This window comes from Equus przewalskii, chromosome 13 (assembly GCF_037783145.1).
Source record: "Equus przewalskii isolate Varuska chromosome 13, EquPr2, whole genome shotgun sequence".
Taxonomy (NCBI): Eukaryota; Metazoa; Chordata; class Mammalia; order Perissodactyla; family Equidae; genus Equus; species Equus przewalskii.
In genome coordinates, this window is record NC_091843.1 from 31,567,795 (window position 1) to 31,582,142 (window position 14,348).

Sequence of the window (14,348 nt, forward strand, 5' to 3'; positions counted from 1 at the left end):
CATTGACAATGTTAGGAGATCTGGAAGCTTCTTTCACATGGATTTCCACCTTCCTCCCCAGGTCTGGCAAATTCTTGGCTATTATTTCTTTGAACAAGCTTTCTGCTCCATTTTCCTTCTCTTCCCCCTCTTAAATATCTATACCTTATGTTGCATTTCCTCAATGAGTCAGATATTTCTCTGAGAACTTCTTCATTTCTTTTTAGTCTTAGTTCTCTCTTCTCCTCCCTCTCAAGCATTTCTATAGTACTATCCTCTAACTTGCTGATTCTCTCCTCCATATTGTCACCTGTGTTGTTTAGGGAATCCAGATTTGTCTTTATTTCATCCATTGTAGTTTTCATCTCCAACAATTCTGATTGCTTCTCCTTTATGGTTTCAATCTCCTTTGTGAAGAAGCTCCTAAATTCGTTAATTTGCCTTTCTGTGTTTCTTGTAACACGTTGAGTTTTTTTATGATAGCTGTTTTGAATTCTTTGTCATTTAGGTTATGGATTTCTGTCCCTTCAGGGTTGGTTTCTGAGTACTTTTCAGTAGATTTTTGCTTCCTCACGGTGTTCTTATCAGGTTGCAGCTGCCACGTACCACCACAGGATGGGGATCAGGCGCAGTGTATTCTGGGCCTGGCACAAGAAGGGGATCCCCAGCTCCAGCCACCACTGACTGCTTTTCTCTCTGAGCAACTGTTTGATGGCAGATCTGGAGCACTGGGCAGGGGGAGGGGTACTCTCCTTCTCCAGCACTTTCCCCACCCCCTGCTTGTCTCTCTGCACAGAGCTCTGGGCATTTCCAGGACTGTGCACTTTCCCTTTCTCTGCCGCCACTGCCAAGCTCTCCATGCCATGTTCCAGAGGATTCTGGGGCTGGAGTACAGGGCGGGGCCCAGGGCAACTCTCTCAGCTGTGCACTTTCCTCTCCATGGCTGCCACACTCTCCATGCTGTGCTCCAAACAACTTGGGCTGTGCACTTTCGCTACTGCCACCATCAAGCTCTCTGTGTCTTGCTCTGGGTGAATCTGGGGCTAGATTGCCTGTACCCTTTCCCCGCTGCCACTACCATGCTCACCATACCATGCTTCAGGCAATTCTGGGGCTGGAGTATCCGGCAGAGATGAGGCGCCCTTTTCACCTGTGCACTTCCTGCCACCATAGCCTGTCTCTCTCCATGGAGCTCCTGTGGCTCAGCTTCCACTTCCTAAGGAGGATCCAGCCCCACCACCACCTTCAGGCATATGGCTGCATAGGTCTCCCAGACGTCTTTTGTGATGTGTATATGTCCTCTGTTGGCGTATGAATATCCTTTTGGTTGTACCTTAGAGGGGAATGCAAAGGAAGTGCTCACTCCACCATGATGCTGATGTCACCCTCTGATTTGTCTCTTATTTTGCTATTATTTCATAAGGAAATGAAACTAGAGTTTGCATCCAATTACTTCTGTTAGATCATTTCTTAAAAACATTGAGGCCTCTGAAACAAACCGCATATCTCCAAGTTACAGGACAACTTTGGGCAACTGTTAATCAAGTGTTTTCATTAAAAAAAAAGCAATTGCAGTTTGGTGTTTCCACTTCAGATTACAGAAGGGGAAAAAATGTTTTCATAAGTATTTCAGATAAAAATAAAGCAAGAATTGATTTTGATTTTCATAGCTTTAGGAAAAAAAATATCTTTAAAAACAACCTACTGCCCACAGGGAGAAAGAGGCCTTATCTGATTATAAATGTGATTGGATTTTTTTGTACATACTGACATTTGGTACAGGCCCTATCTTTGAATCATTCAATTTCTAGCAGCATCACAGCATTATTTGTGTTTATTGCCTCTGTTAAAATAGAAAGGCACATACATGTGTAGTTTCCCTCTTAAAGGAAACCCACTGGGGTTGTGCCATCATGTTGGTCCTTGAAAATTGTTAAATTATATCTTTGTTAGTATGAAGAGAAAATGTAAGCTTGTTTACTTCTCCACACCAGGAGAAGTGCTCTTATTAAGCTTGAAGATGCTCACAGCTGCTAACTCTAGCTTTGAGATGGGCATAGATGGGCATAGCATAGGCTTCTAACAGAGGAGACAATGATACTCCATCATTGGGTGGATTGGTCACACAATCAGGTGAAATACATGCTGTGAGTCTCTATGTTCACTCCATTGTTTTTAATGATGATACTCAGTGATGGAGTGAGGAAGTGCTCATTCTCTTTAGCTTTGATGATAACTCTCTTTAATTTTGATAATATTCACTATATCTTACAAATTTGCATACCATTTGACCCAGCAATATTACTTGTAGAACTTTAACTCTAAGATGTTCATCATGAAACTCTGAAAGGTTTAATTTAGAAGAATAGTAATCTCTATTTACTCTTAGAAGCCAAAGCATTGGAACAATTACCTTTCCAACCATAGAACATGGGTTAAAAATGGTGAGGTCCATCTATATGATGTAATAACTTGCAGCTGTTAAAATTATGATGTAGAAATATAATGAAATGGAAATGGTCAATGTATAAGAGGAGTTTACAAATAAGGATACAGAGTACTACTTTTGCACATGTGTGTGAAATGGCTATTTATTTAAAAAAGTTTGAAATTGTATTCACTAAATTCTTAATCACTTAAGTCTAAGTATTAATTATATCGGTGACGTGTTTTCATTTTTTGTGAGATTTTTCTATATTCCAAATTTTCTTCAACGAATGTTCCTTTCACATAGATATAGCAAACAAATGATTTTAAAATATGATTACCTTATCTAAAAAGATACCTGTTCCTTTGCACCACGTCTATTTGCTAATGTTTGATATCTTAAAACTAGAGATTTATTCCTCTTCTATCCTACAAAAACACTTCCTTGGGAAGAGGATTTACAAAGCTACTTCAGTCACTCACACCTCAGTTTAAATAAGCTCATTAGCTCTTTCCAGTGAGCAAAGTTGGATAAGACAAAAGGAGGATAAATACGAGGACAATAGGGCACCTGAGAGGAAAGTGAAGTGCACTCACAAAGGCTTGACTTGCCTTGGGAACATCTGACTTTTTATATTTACCAATTTAGGGAGAAATTGTTAGCAATTTAGTAATCTAAGAACTCTGCTCGAGGTTTGGGTATTTGCCAATTTTATCAATGGATAAAATTTTTATCAATGAATTAAAAAATGTTTTTTAGCAAATTCAGATGCTCCTATTGCCCTAAATGTGTAATAATAAATACAGATCTGAGATACATTCATCTATTGCATAGACTCTGGCATGTTAATTCTGTTGGTCTTCATATGTTTAAAATAAGCTGGACTATTTTGAACCTCTTCCTTCTCTTAGAAATTTTCACCATTTATTCATTTCCATTGGGAAAATTCATTCTTGAGTGGGATATTATTGAAACAATCTAAATACTAGATTTAGACAGCAAATTAAAGTAGAATTAGGTTACATCATTTAAAAAACCCCACAATCCTACTTCTTCTAACACTTTATTACCACTAATACCACTATGAAGGAGGAAGTATTTATTGATCATCTCTTATGATTCAGGTACTTTATATAACTAAATTACATATTAAATTATTTATATAATTTAATTCTCACAGGAACTCTTTAAGGTCAGTGATTTATTCTTGTTTTACAGATGAAAAAAGTAAAATTTAAAGGCTCCAAACGACATACCCAACTTCACATAGCTAGGAAGTACCAAACTGGATTCAAACCTTGGTCTTTCTTAACTCCAAGATCCCACTTTCATTCAATGTTCTATGCCATCCATCTAGAGTTTTAGAAGAAACATAATAGAGACCCTTCCACACCACTACCAACACTGGAATCACTGCTGCTATCACCACCAACTAGAATGGGGTGTTTAGGGTCATTTTCAATAATAAAATGCATCATCATAGCCAAACTTACTGATTGCCACTTTTTTTTTCTTTTCTGCTGAGGAAGATTCACCATAAGCTAACATCTGTTGCCAAGCTTCCTCTCTTTTTTTTGTATGTGGGCCATCACCACAGCATGGTCACTGACAAGCAGTGTAGCTTTGCACCTGGGAACCAAACCCAGGCTGCTGAAGCAGAGCAAGCCGAACTTAGCCACTAGGCCACTGGGGCTGGCCCGGATTGCCGCTTTTTAATGACAGCAACTTAAAGTCAGTCACAGAGTGTCTGATTCCTAGGTGATCTGTGCTATCTAAAGCACTCAGATAGCCGCCAAATTGCTCACAATTCCCTGACATCCATCTGCATTTTTCATGGTAGAGCTGTCACTTCACACTTGAGTTTATTTCCACCATCAATCCTCCGAATCTTTGCAATCAAGTTATTTTAGACAATCGGTAATAAAGTGGCACTGGAGTCATCATTTTGGATGATTTGGCCCTTCTTTATTTTATCTCTTGGTAGACATCCTGTAAGCTTATACATATACATGACAACCTAGGTTGAGTATATTTTCACTGCACTTGACAAGCTCACTGGACCGAAAGACCTCTAGCCCGGGTGGGAATAAACAGGCTGAAATGTCTAAATTACTTAAACATATTTCTTCTCAATCAGAAATGTGAGTTCTCACCAGGCTTGTTGAATACAATTGGCCATTTTAGTTAAGGCCCACTGGAGGAAAAGAGAGAATAACATTTTAAAGACAGATGAACAATCTCTTTGATATCATACTTGTTTTCTCAGACAGGAACTTTCTATTGTAGATTTGGTGAGACTAGGGTCTAAGAAGTAATAGGGAGACCGGGGTACAGCCAAAGGAAAATGTATTTATGTTATATCTTTATGTATAGTATATTAAATGTTATATATATATATATACATACACACACAATATATATACACACTCACATATATATGAAAAATTCTGAAATGACTTAGTTGCTCTTTCAAAACATCGATAATACCACTACATAAGGAGTATTTAAAGGTACAGATTATATGACAGGCACTTTATCACCAACAACAATAGTGGACGTTTATTAAGCACTTACTATGCACCACGTACACTGTGCTTGCTACACACAAAAACACACACACACACAATTATATGTATATAGTTCTCACAACAGCCCACTGAGTTCCCATTTTACAGGTACCATAACTGAGACTTAGAGAGGCTGAATAATGAGCTCATTCAAACATACATGGTTAGTAAGCGGCAAAACCAACATTATAAACACAGGCTGGCACCACATCAGTAATGCTAATCTATATAATATACATCCTCCTTAACAATACCCTGCCAGGTACCAGAATGTCTCAAGTTGTAGACTGATGCCATCTACATCAGATTTCCCTGGGATACATGCTATAGCACAATTCCTAGGCTCTACCACTGACTTTCCAAATTAGAGTCTCTGGGAGGCAGGTCGCAAAGATCTACATTTTTAACTTGCTCCTTGGGTGACTTTTTAAAAATGTGAACATTTGAAGCCATTGTGACTACCTGGGAGGCCCATGACTGTGAGAGTAACACAGTGGAAAGACCATAGTATCAGAAGGCAAGTGACCTGGGTTTTAATCCCACCTTGCTAGTAACTATTTCTGTGACTTAGGACAAGTCACTTTGTCTTTCTGGACCTGCATTACCCCATCTGTAGAGAGATGATGTTAGATCAGAAGCCTACTCTAACATGTTCAAGTATTTTCAATAAACCTTTACAATACGGAAAATATTAGTTCTATTCTGCTCTGCCTGGATCAGCCTACATACAAGCCCTGTTTGCAAGGCTGGCCACTGTGTTTCAGAGAGACTTTCACTCTCTGGAGTCGAATCAAGCCTGGCCAGTACCACAACCAGGAAAGACTGTAACCTGGGAGCAAGAGCATTTGGCTCCTTCCCGGGCTGTCAACACTCTTCCAGGTATAATTAAAAATGGGCAAGTGAGGGCTGCCATTCCAAATGTGCGAGGGTTGAGGCACAGAGGTAGTTTTCTCTGACCAGTAGCATACCTTCATGGAAAACAAGTGATATTTCCTGTTTGAGAAGGCAGAGGCCTTTACAACTGACAGAAACAGCTCCCTAGTCTGTTTCAGCTAAGAGGTAATCATTTCCAGTCTCAGAAAGTATTCCTGCAAATCAACAGTATGCATTTCATTTGTGGCCCACACAACTGTACTGGCCTTTACAAGAGAAGTAAATATGTCCTCAGTGGCTGCTTTGTATTTGCAATTAACTGATCTGTTGGCAGAATCTGGCATCTGCATATGCAAATACACGTTTAGCAGCATACCACAGAATGCAGGGGCACATTTCTTTCTGCAGGCATATTTTGGGAATCTGGAAGAAAACGTGGTCTTTATTTTAATCTGCAGTGGCTTGTCCAGTGCTTTCCATACCAACATGTTTACTAAATAAGTTTTTGATATTTAGGTCCCAAAATAAACAGCTAATGAATATTCATGTATGTTGAATGCAATCAGAAAAAAAGCCAAGAATAGAACCTCAGAGTGCATACTCCTACTTCCCATCTGTAACCATTAGGATAACAGGACAACATTGCCACTAGCTAGGCATGTAGTCATTCATTCAACTAACATCTATTAATTGTACATTATGTACAAGCCACGGAAATAAACAATCAAGGCTTTTTTTTTTATATCAAGGAGGAGAAATTACCTGAAAGTGGAGAATAATGGTTTAAGGGAATTTATTCAACAAATATTTATTAAGTACATACTTGATGCCAGACAATGACAGAAGCACTGAAGTTTCAAGCAATGAATTAAAAAAAGTGATAAAAATAATTTCTCTCACAGAGTTTATGTTTCGTGTGAGGAAGACAGACACAGAACAAATGAATATCAAATGTACAGTATGATAGATGGTGATAAGCACTATGTAAAAATATAAATGAACAGAGAAGGGAATAAGGGAGCATCAGTGAAATGAGATTGATTTAAATAAGGAAATCAGGAAAATCTCATGAAGAAGATAAAATCTGAATACAGATTTGATGAAGATAAGGGAGTTAGCCATGGGTATCAGTGGGAAGAGTGTTCTAGGCAAAGAAAATCATAAGTGCAATTCTCTGAAGCAGGTGAGTGGCCAGTAAGTTAGGAGAACACAAGAGAGGCTAGTGTGTCTAAGACAGAAGGAACACATTTTAAGAAAGAAGTAATGAGAGAGATAACAGGATGCCAGATCACATAAGGCTGTGTAAGCTATAAAAAGTCTTTGACTTTGACTGTGAGTGAGATGTGAAGCCATTGGAATTTGAGCAGAGGAATGAGATGATCAAACTTGAATTTTAAAAGGATGACATTAGAGTTGAGCTGAAAGTAGACTATAGGAGGGGTAAGGGCAGAAGAAGGAAGTCCATTGGGGTGGATTTTGCTGTTAACAAGTTAATGAATAATGGAGGCTTGGCTCAGGGCAGTAGTGGTGGAGCTGGTGAGAAGCGGTTGGGGTTTTTGATGCTTTGAATGTGGAGCTAATATGATTACTTGCATCATCTAACTTTTCATTTTGAAATAAGCAGAAAAGTGCACAAAACATAAATGTAAATTTCACCAAATAATGTAAAGGAAACATGAGGTACCCCCATCCAGGTTAAGAAAAAGAACATTGCCAGCACTCCAGATGCTCCACACATTCAACACTGGAATCTGGAAGACAGATTGAGCATGTTAAGCAGAGGCACGGAAGATACAAAAGAGACTCAAATAAAACTTACTGAGATAAAATTATAATGTCTTAAATAAAAAATCCTCTAGTAGAATGAACAGTAGAATAGACATTGCAGAATAAAAGATTAGTGAATTTTCCAAGATAATGTCTTTAATGCAAAGGGATGGAACTACATTCTTGAGAGATATGACGGACATCTTCCAACAGAAGTAAAAGCTGTTCCTGAGGGCTCTGTCATTCCCAGAGGAAGTGTTCTCTTCATAGTAAAAAAAACTATTCAGAATGTTGCTAATTTACAAACTGGATTGAGACTATTCTTGTTTAGTCCTGGTAGCCAGTCACAGTGGCCATAAATTCTAGAGAATAGAGGAAAATACTGGCCAAATATTTGTTAGAAACTTCCTATAACCTGGATGGTCTGGTATACCAGTTATATGATTTTGGCTACAGAGAAGTCTTTTTCCAAGAGGCAGCTGGCATAGGAGCTCTGCTCATTTGGTTAACTTCAAAGGAACAGATACAGTAGCAAGAATGGCTTTAATTAAAAAATACTACGGAACAAAAGATTCTCTTCCAGGCTATTCTGTTCTAGATGTAGAACATAGTAATGTAACAGCTTGAGGGAGAGATCAATCAAAAAATGCTTTTGAAATAGAGCAGCATAGTTTTTATCGGTGCCCCTTTCTGTGGTCAGGAATAGCTATAGCATTTATAACGTGTGTGAGAAAACAGAAAGTAAAGATCTAAGATATTTAATAGTATCACACTGTACAGAGGCGCCACCAATAATCAGACTTGGGTCTTAAAATCCTCTAGCACTGTGTTAAAGATTTCGGGTATTTTAGGTAAGAAGTTCTCTGTCACTGAGAACTCAAAGGGCTACATGTTGCTGCCATCTTATCTTAGAAGTGGTCAAGAGGATGGTGCAAATATAAAACCTTACAAGAAATTGTGGAAGATATGAAGCAAAATACCAAAAACGGAGTATTGAAAATGTTTTCCTTGATTCTGGTGGAGCTTTGCTCCAGAAGTTAACAAGATATCTCTTGAATTTTCCCTTCAAGTGTAGTTAAGTTGTAACTAATTGCCTTGGGATTAACTGCTTCAAGGAACCAGTTGATGATCCCAGCAAAAGGCCCAGAGAGGGCTGATTATCTTTACATAGGACACCAGCACAGAATTTTATTGCATTTGAAGAAAGAAAAGGATACTTTGAAGAAAATGGTCATGATCTTCTCCACACTATCTTTAAGAAAGGGAAGATGTCAAAAAGGTATTCATTTGATGAAATAAGAAAAAATGTAAAGCTAAATATGGAAATAGAAGCAATAGAACTTTAGGTTTTGTTTTATGACTGGGTGTGTGTGCACGTGTGCATGTATGTGCATGCATGCACTTATAGACCTGTGTGTGTGTCTGTATGTAACAGACAATATTTATGTATAGATATATGGGGTTTCTTTATGTTCTGTGATACATTATAGCCAAATTATTTGTTGGTTTATGGACATACTCCCCTTTCATTATTTTTCTTTTTTTCCAATGCTGGGGTGATCTCAAATTAGGAAATGCATTTAACCATGTAAAAGATTAATGCTAAAGTAAGCTTTTTAGGGCCCTTTGCCAATAAATGGTAATTCAATCTCGTATTGATCTTTTCACAAATGACAGAACTGAGAAACTTTTATATATAATGGAAGAGCACATCAAACAGATTTGCATAAGATTGTCATGATTGCTTTACGTTTATATTTAACTTGTATTTTTATACAAATAAAATTATGTAAGATATATTTAAAGTTTCAGTGATTTAACAGTCTTGCCAACTTTTCATGATTTTTTTTGAGCACAGATTTTTAAGAAAATACTTGAAAATAAATTACACTGCTTTTTATCCATTAATCAGCAAATAAAATATAGCCTTAGCAAAGTTGTTTATGTTATTGTATAATCTGAAAATTATGTCAGGACATACACTATAGAATTACTCACCTCGCTGCCCCTTAGAGAACACATATTAATCATTCTACATTAAAGAAAATAATGGTTCTTTCTGGATTGTCTAGGCATTACACAGTGATTACATACCTTGGTCATTGTATTGTACCAGTAAAATGCCAAACTTGAAAGGCCTATACTACAGTTTTATATGTTAAATATTGCCTGTGGCTTTAATATCCACCTCAAGAGTCTAAGGAGATAATGTTTTCTAGAGAACATTTCTGCTTCCACCATAGAATATACACACAAATGTAAAATTTAACAAAAGAGGAGGGCCGGCCCAGTGGCACAGCGGTTAAGTGTGCACATTCCGCTTCGGTGGCCCAGGGTTCACTGGTTTGGATCCTGGGTGCGGACATGGCACCATTTGGCAAGCCATGCTGTGGTAGGCGTCCCACATATAAAGTGGAGGAAGATGGGCATGGATGTTAGCTCAGGGCCAGTCTTCCTCAGAAGAAAGAGGAGGATTAGCAGCAGTTAACTCAGGGCTAATCTTCCTCAAAAAAAAAAAAGGATGGAGTGAATTTCAAAGTAATTACAATTCTGAATTTATTTTTTATATTCTATAGTTGGTATGATTTAAATAGATTACTGGAATGGTTAGAGAGTATACTTATTTTAAAAGTTTTGATTCTGTTGTATTTTTTATTTAAAATAATTAAATAATTTAAAATAATTTTTATTTAAAATAATTAAATTAATTTTAAATTGTTAAAAAAAGAAAAGATTAGTGAACTAGAAGATATAGCAATAGGAATTATTCAAAATAAAACAGAGAAGAAATATACTGGATAGAAATGAATATTGTCAGTGAGCTGTGGTACAAGTTCATGTGGCCTAATACATAAACATTTAGGATTATTCTCCCCAAAAGCAAAGAGAGAAAGGGAAACAGAAATGTATATTTGAAAACAAAAATGGTTGAAAATTTTACAAAGTTGATGAAAACGATAAGCCCACAGATTCAAGAAGCTCAACAAACTCCAAGCACAAGAAATACGAAAGAATCTCTCTTTGTTCCTCTGTATGTAGTATGTCTATTTGCACTGGCTGATTTTAAGATCATCTTTCTTCACTGGTTTTAAGTATTTAGATTACGATGTGCCTTGGTTTAAGTTCTTTCATATTTCTTGCTTGTACAATTAATTAGCAAAATTAACTTTATGGTGATTCTTGTAGGTTAAATTTTGTCCCCCCCAACACAGATATTTTGAAGTCCTAACTCCCTAGTAACTCAGAATGTGACCTGATTGGAAATCAGGTCTTTACAGAGGTAAACAAGCTAAAATGAAGTTATTAGAGTAGGCCCTAATCCAATATGGCTGATGTCCTTATGAAAAGGAGCAATTTGGACACAGAGACAGATATGGACAGAGTGAAGACAACGTGAAGACACACAGAGAACACCTCATGAGTACAGAAGATGCGAGTCATGCATCCACAAGCCAAGGAATGGCAAAGATGGCCAGAAAACCACCAGAAGGTAGGAAGGGGCAAGGAAGGATTTCTTACATGTTTCAGGGGGAGTATGGACCTGCTGATACCTCTTTATTCTTTTTTTAAATTAATTAATTAAGTTTTTGAGACCTCTTTATTCTTTAACGGCCCCTGGGCATTTAGAGTATGCAGATCCCATCAGTGCTCTGGGACAAGTGAGACTGAAGCCAGTTCCTCAGGCAGACCCCAGAACAGTTGGATCCCTGGACACTCTGTCCAACTCTTTCTCTCCCCAAGGAGAAGCTGGAAGCTGGGCATTTTCACTTGTTTGCTCTGTGCTGAGCCAGGGGAGGGGCTGCACTGACGAGTAGCATGGCTAGAATGTGCCAAGTTCTGTTAGCACTCTGAGACACATGGACAGAAGCCAGTCCTTTGAGCAGCCCCTGGAAAAGTTGGGGCATTTGCCATGTGCTTCAACTCTTACCCTCTCCAGGGAAAAGCTGGGAACTGGGGTATTTTATGCTCTCACTGTGTGCTGACCCAGGAGGAGGGGCAATGGAGATTGCCAGCCCAAATCTCCACCTTTGTTTTTCCCCAGGCAGCTAGAGGATGTCAGGTCCCATAAGCACTAAATAACTGATAAAGCACAAGCTAATCCTCTGAGGAGCTCCTGGAAAAATTAGAGCATTGGACATGTGGTCCAACTCTTTCCATGCCCAGTGAGAAGCTGGGAGCTGGGGAGTTTCCTCCTGATGGTATGGCACTATGCCAGAGTTTGGGATTCTGGCAAAAGAGCATCTTGAATTTCCCTACTGGCTTCAATGTGTCTGGTTTCACACTTGGTCAAGGTGCCGGAGCCTCTCAACTAGCTTCTGGATTTCTCACAAAGGGAATTTTTCTGTGAACTGTTATTGAATCAGTGTGTTTGTGGGTGTAAAGAGAGTCCAGCACTTTTTATTCCGCCATCTTGCTGACTTGTCCTCTAAGAACCAACTGGATCTTGAGCAAGACTACTTCACCAAAGAGAATTTCCAGAAATACATAAGGAAACTATGCAACGTCTTAGATGTCCTGAGGAAGTATCAACAAGACTGTTGGAGTACGGATTATTATTGCCCATGTGATTCTACTTCCCATCCTGCAGAAGACTGGAGAAAAAGAAGTTATAGCTTCTTGCAAAGCTATAATAAGTGTTGGGAAAGGGATTAGTAGGGCACACTCATTCATTAAGTTCTAGTCAAATAGCATTTTATTATACTCTAGTTGATAAATATGCTTTATAAAAATGCCTTTATTCTCTCTAAGGAGGAGCCTGTGGCATGCTGGAGCCAGCTCACACCAACTCCCCAGAATTGATCATGTGCATGTCTTCCCAATCCCACTTTTAGTGACATTGAATTAATAGCTTAAAATCAGCCACGATGGGAGCATTATACATGGAAATTGACAAATGCTACAAATTAGGGCTTTTTCTTTTGAAAACTCAGTTGTTAAACATTTACCAGCATATTTGGAGCACTATGAGCCTAAAACACTGCATTGTGGGTATTGACATGGAAGGCATCTTAAATCTGCCTCCTAAGGAGACAGACTGTGAGATGAAGATTTCTATGTAGAAAGTTGTAATAACTATGTCTTTTATTTTCTGTAGTCTGATTCTTTGTCTTCTGCAGCCTCCTGACCCTCCTGGAGGCCCTGTCCAATTCCAACAAATAGTAAACAACTTACCCACAAATGTGCTTTTTAATTTTGTTAATTCTTTCGAAGAACCAACTCTTTGTTTCATTGATCCTTTCTATTGTCTTTTTTGTTTCAATATCGTTTATTTCTGCTCTTATTTTTATTATTTCCCTCCTTCTACTGACTCTGGGCCTTGTTTGTTCTTCTTTTTCTAGTTCTGTTAGGTGTCGTTTGAGGTTGCTTACGTGAGCTTTTTCTTGTTTAGTGAGGTGAGCCTGTATTGCGATGAATTTCCCTCTTAGGACTGCTTTTGCTGCATCCCAAATGATTTGGTATGTCGTGTTCTCATTTTCATTTGTCTCCAGATAATATTTGATTTCTTCTTTAATTTCTTCAATGATCCATTGTTTGTTGAGAAGCGTGTTGTTTAGTCTCCACATTTTTGCACCTTTCTCTGCTTTTTTCTTGTAGTTGATTTCTAGTTTAATAGCGTTATGATCAGAAAAGATGCTTGATATTATTTCAACTCTCTTGTATTTATTGATGTTTGCTTTGGTTCCCAAAATATGGTCAATCCTTGAGAATGTTCCATGTGCACTTGAGAAGAATGTGTAACCTGCTGTTTTTGGATGAAGTGTTCTATATATATCTATTAAGTCCATCTGGTCTAATTTTTCATTTAATTCTATTATTTCCTTGTTGATTTTCTGTCTGGATGTTCTGTCCATTGGTGTTAATGGTGTGTTGAGGTCCCCTACTATTATTGTATTGTTGTTGATGTCTTCTTTTAGTTCTATTAAGAGTTGCTTTACAAATTTTGGTGCTCCTGTGTTGGGTGCGTATATATTTATAAGTGTTATGTCTTCTTGGTGGAGAGTCCCTTTTATCATTATATACTGTCCCTCTTTGTCTTTCTTTATCTGTTTTGCTTTGAAATCTACCTTGTCTGATATTAGTATAGCGACACCTGCTTTCTTTTGTTCATTATTAGCTTGGAGTATTGTTCTCCATCCCTTCACTCTGAGTCTGTGTTTGTCTTTGGGGCTGAGGTGTGTTTCCTGGAGGCAGCATATTGTTGGATCTTGTTCTTTGATCCATCCTGCCACTCTGTGTCTTTTGATTGGGGAGTTCAATCCATTTACATTTAGAGTGATTATTGAGACGTGGGGGCCTACCACTACCATTTTGTGTCTTGTTTTCCGGTTTTCTTCAGTTTCCTTTGTTTCTCGTCCCATGGTTTAATCTGTTCTGATGTAGAGCTGCTACTCTCTGTTGTTGTCCTTCTACTTATCTCCTCTGCTCTTGGTTTTGTAGCCCCTTTCCTTTTTTGGATTTTTCAGGAATGAGGGTTTTCCTGAGGATTTCCTGAAGAGGAGGTTTTGTGACAATGAACTCCCTTAATTTTTGTTTATCTGGGAAAGTTTTTATTTCTCCATCGTATTTGAAGGATATTTTCGCTGGGTAGAGAATTCTCGGCTGTAGGTTTTTGTCCTTCAGATTTTTGAATATATCATTCCACTCTCTTCTAGCCTGTAAAGTTTCTGCTGAGAAATCTGCTGATAGCCTGATGGGGGTTCCTTTGTAGGTTAGTTTCTTTTGCCTGGCTGTCC

At 38.2% G+C, this 14,348-nt stretch overlaps 1 pseudogene; it reads left to right on the forward strand.

Moving 5' to 3' along the window:
• Positions 1-7,757: 7,757 nt before the first annotated feature.
• On the forward strand, positions 7,758-8,960 carry LOC103551845 (nicotinamide phosphoribosyltransferase pseudogene; annotated as a pseudogene).
• Positions 8,961-14,348: the final 5,388 nt, after the last annotated feature.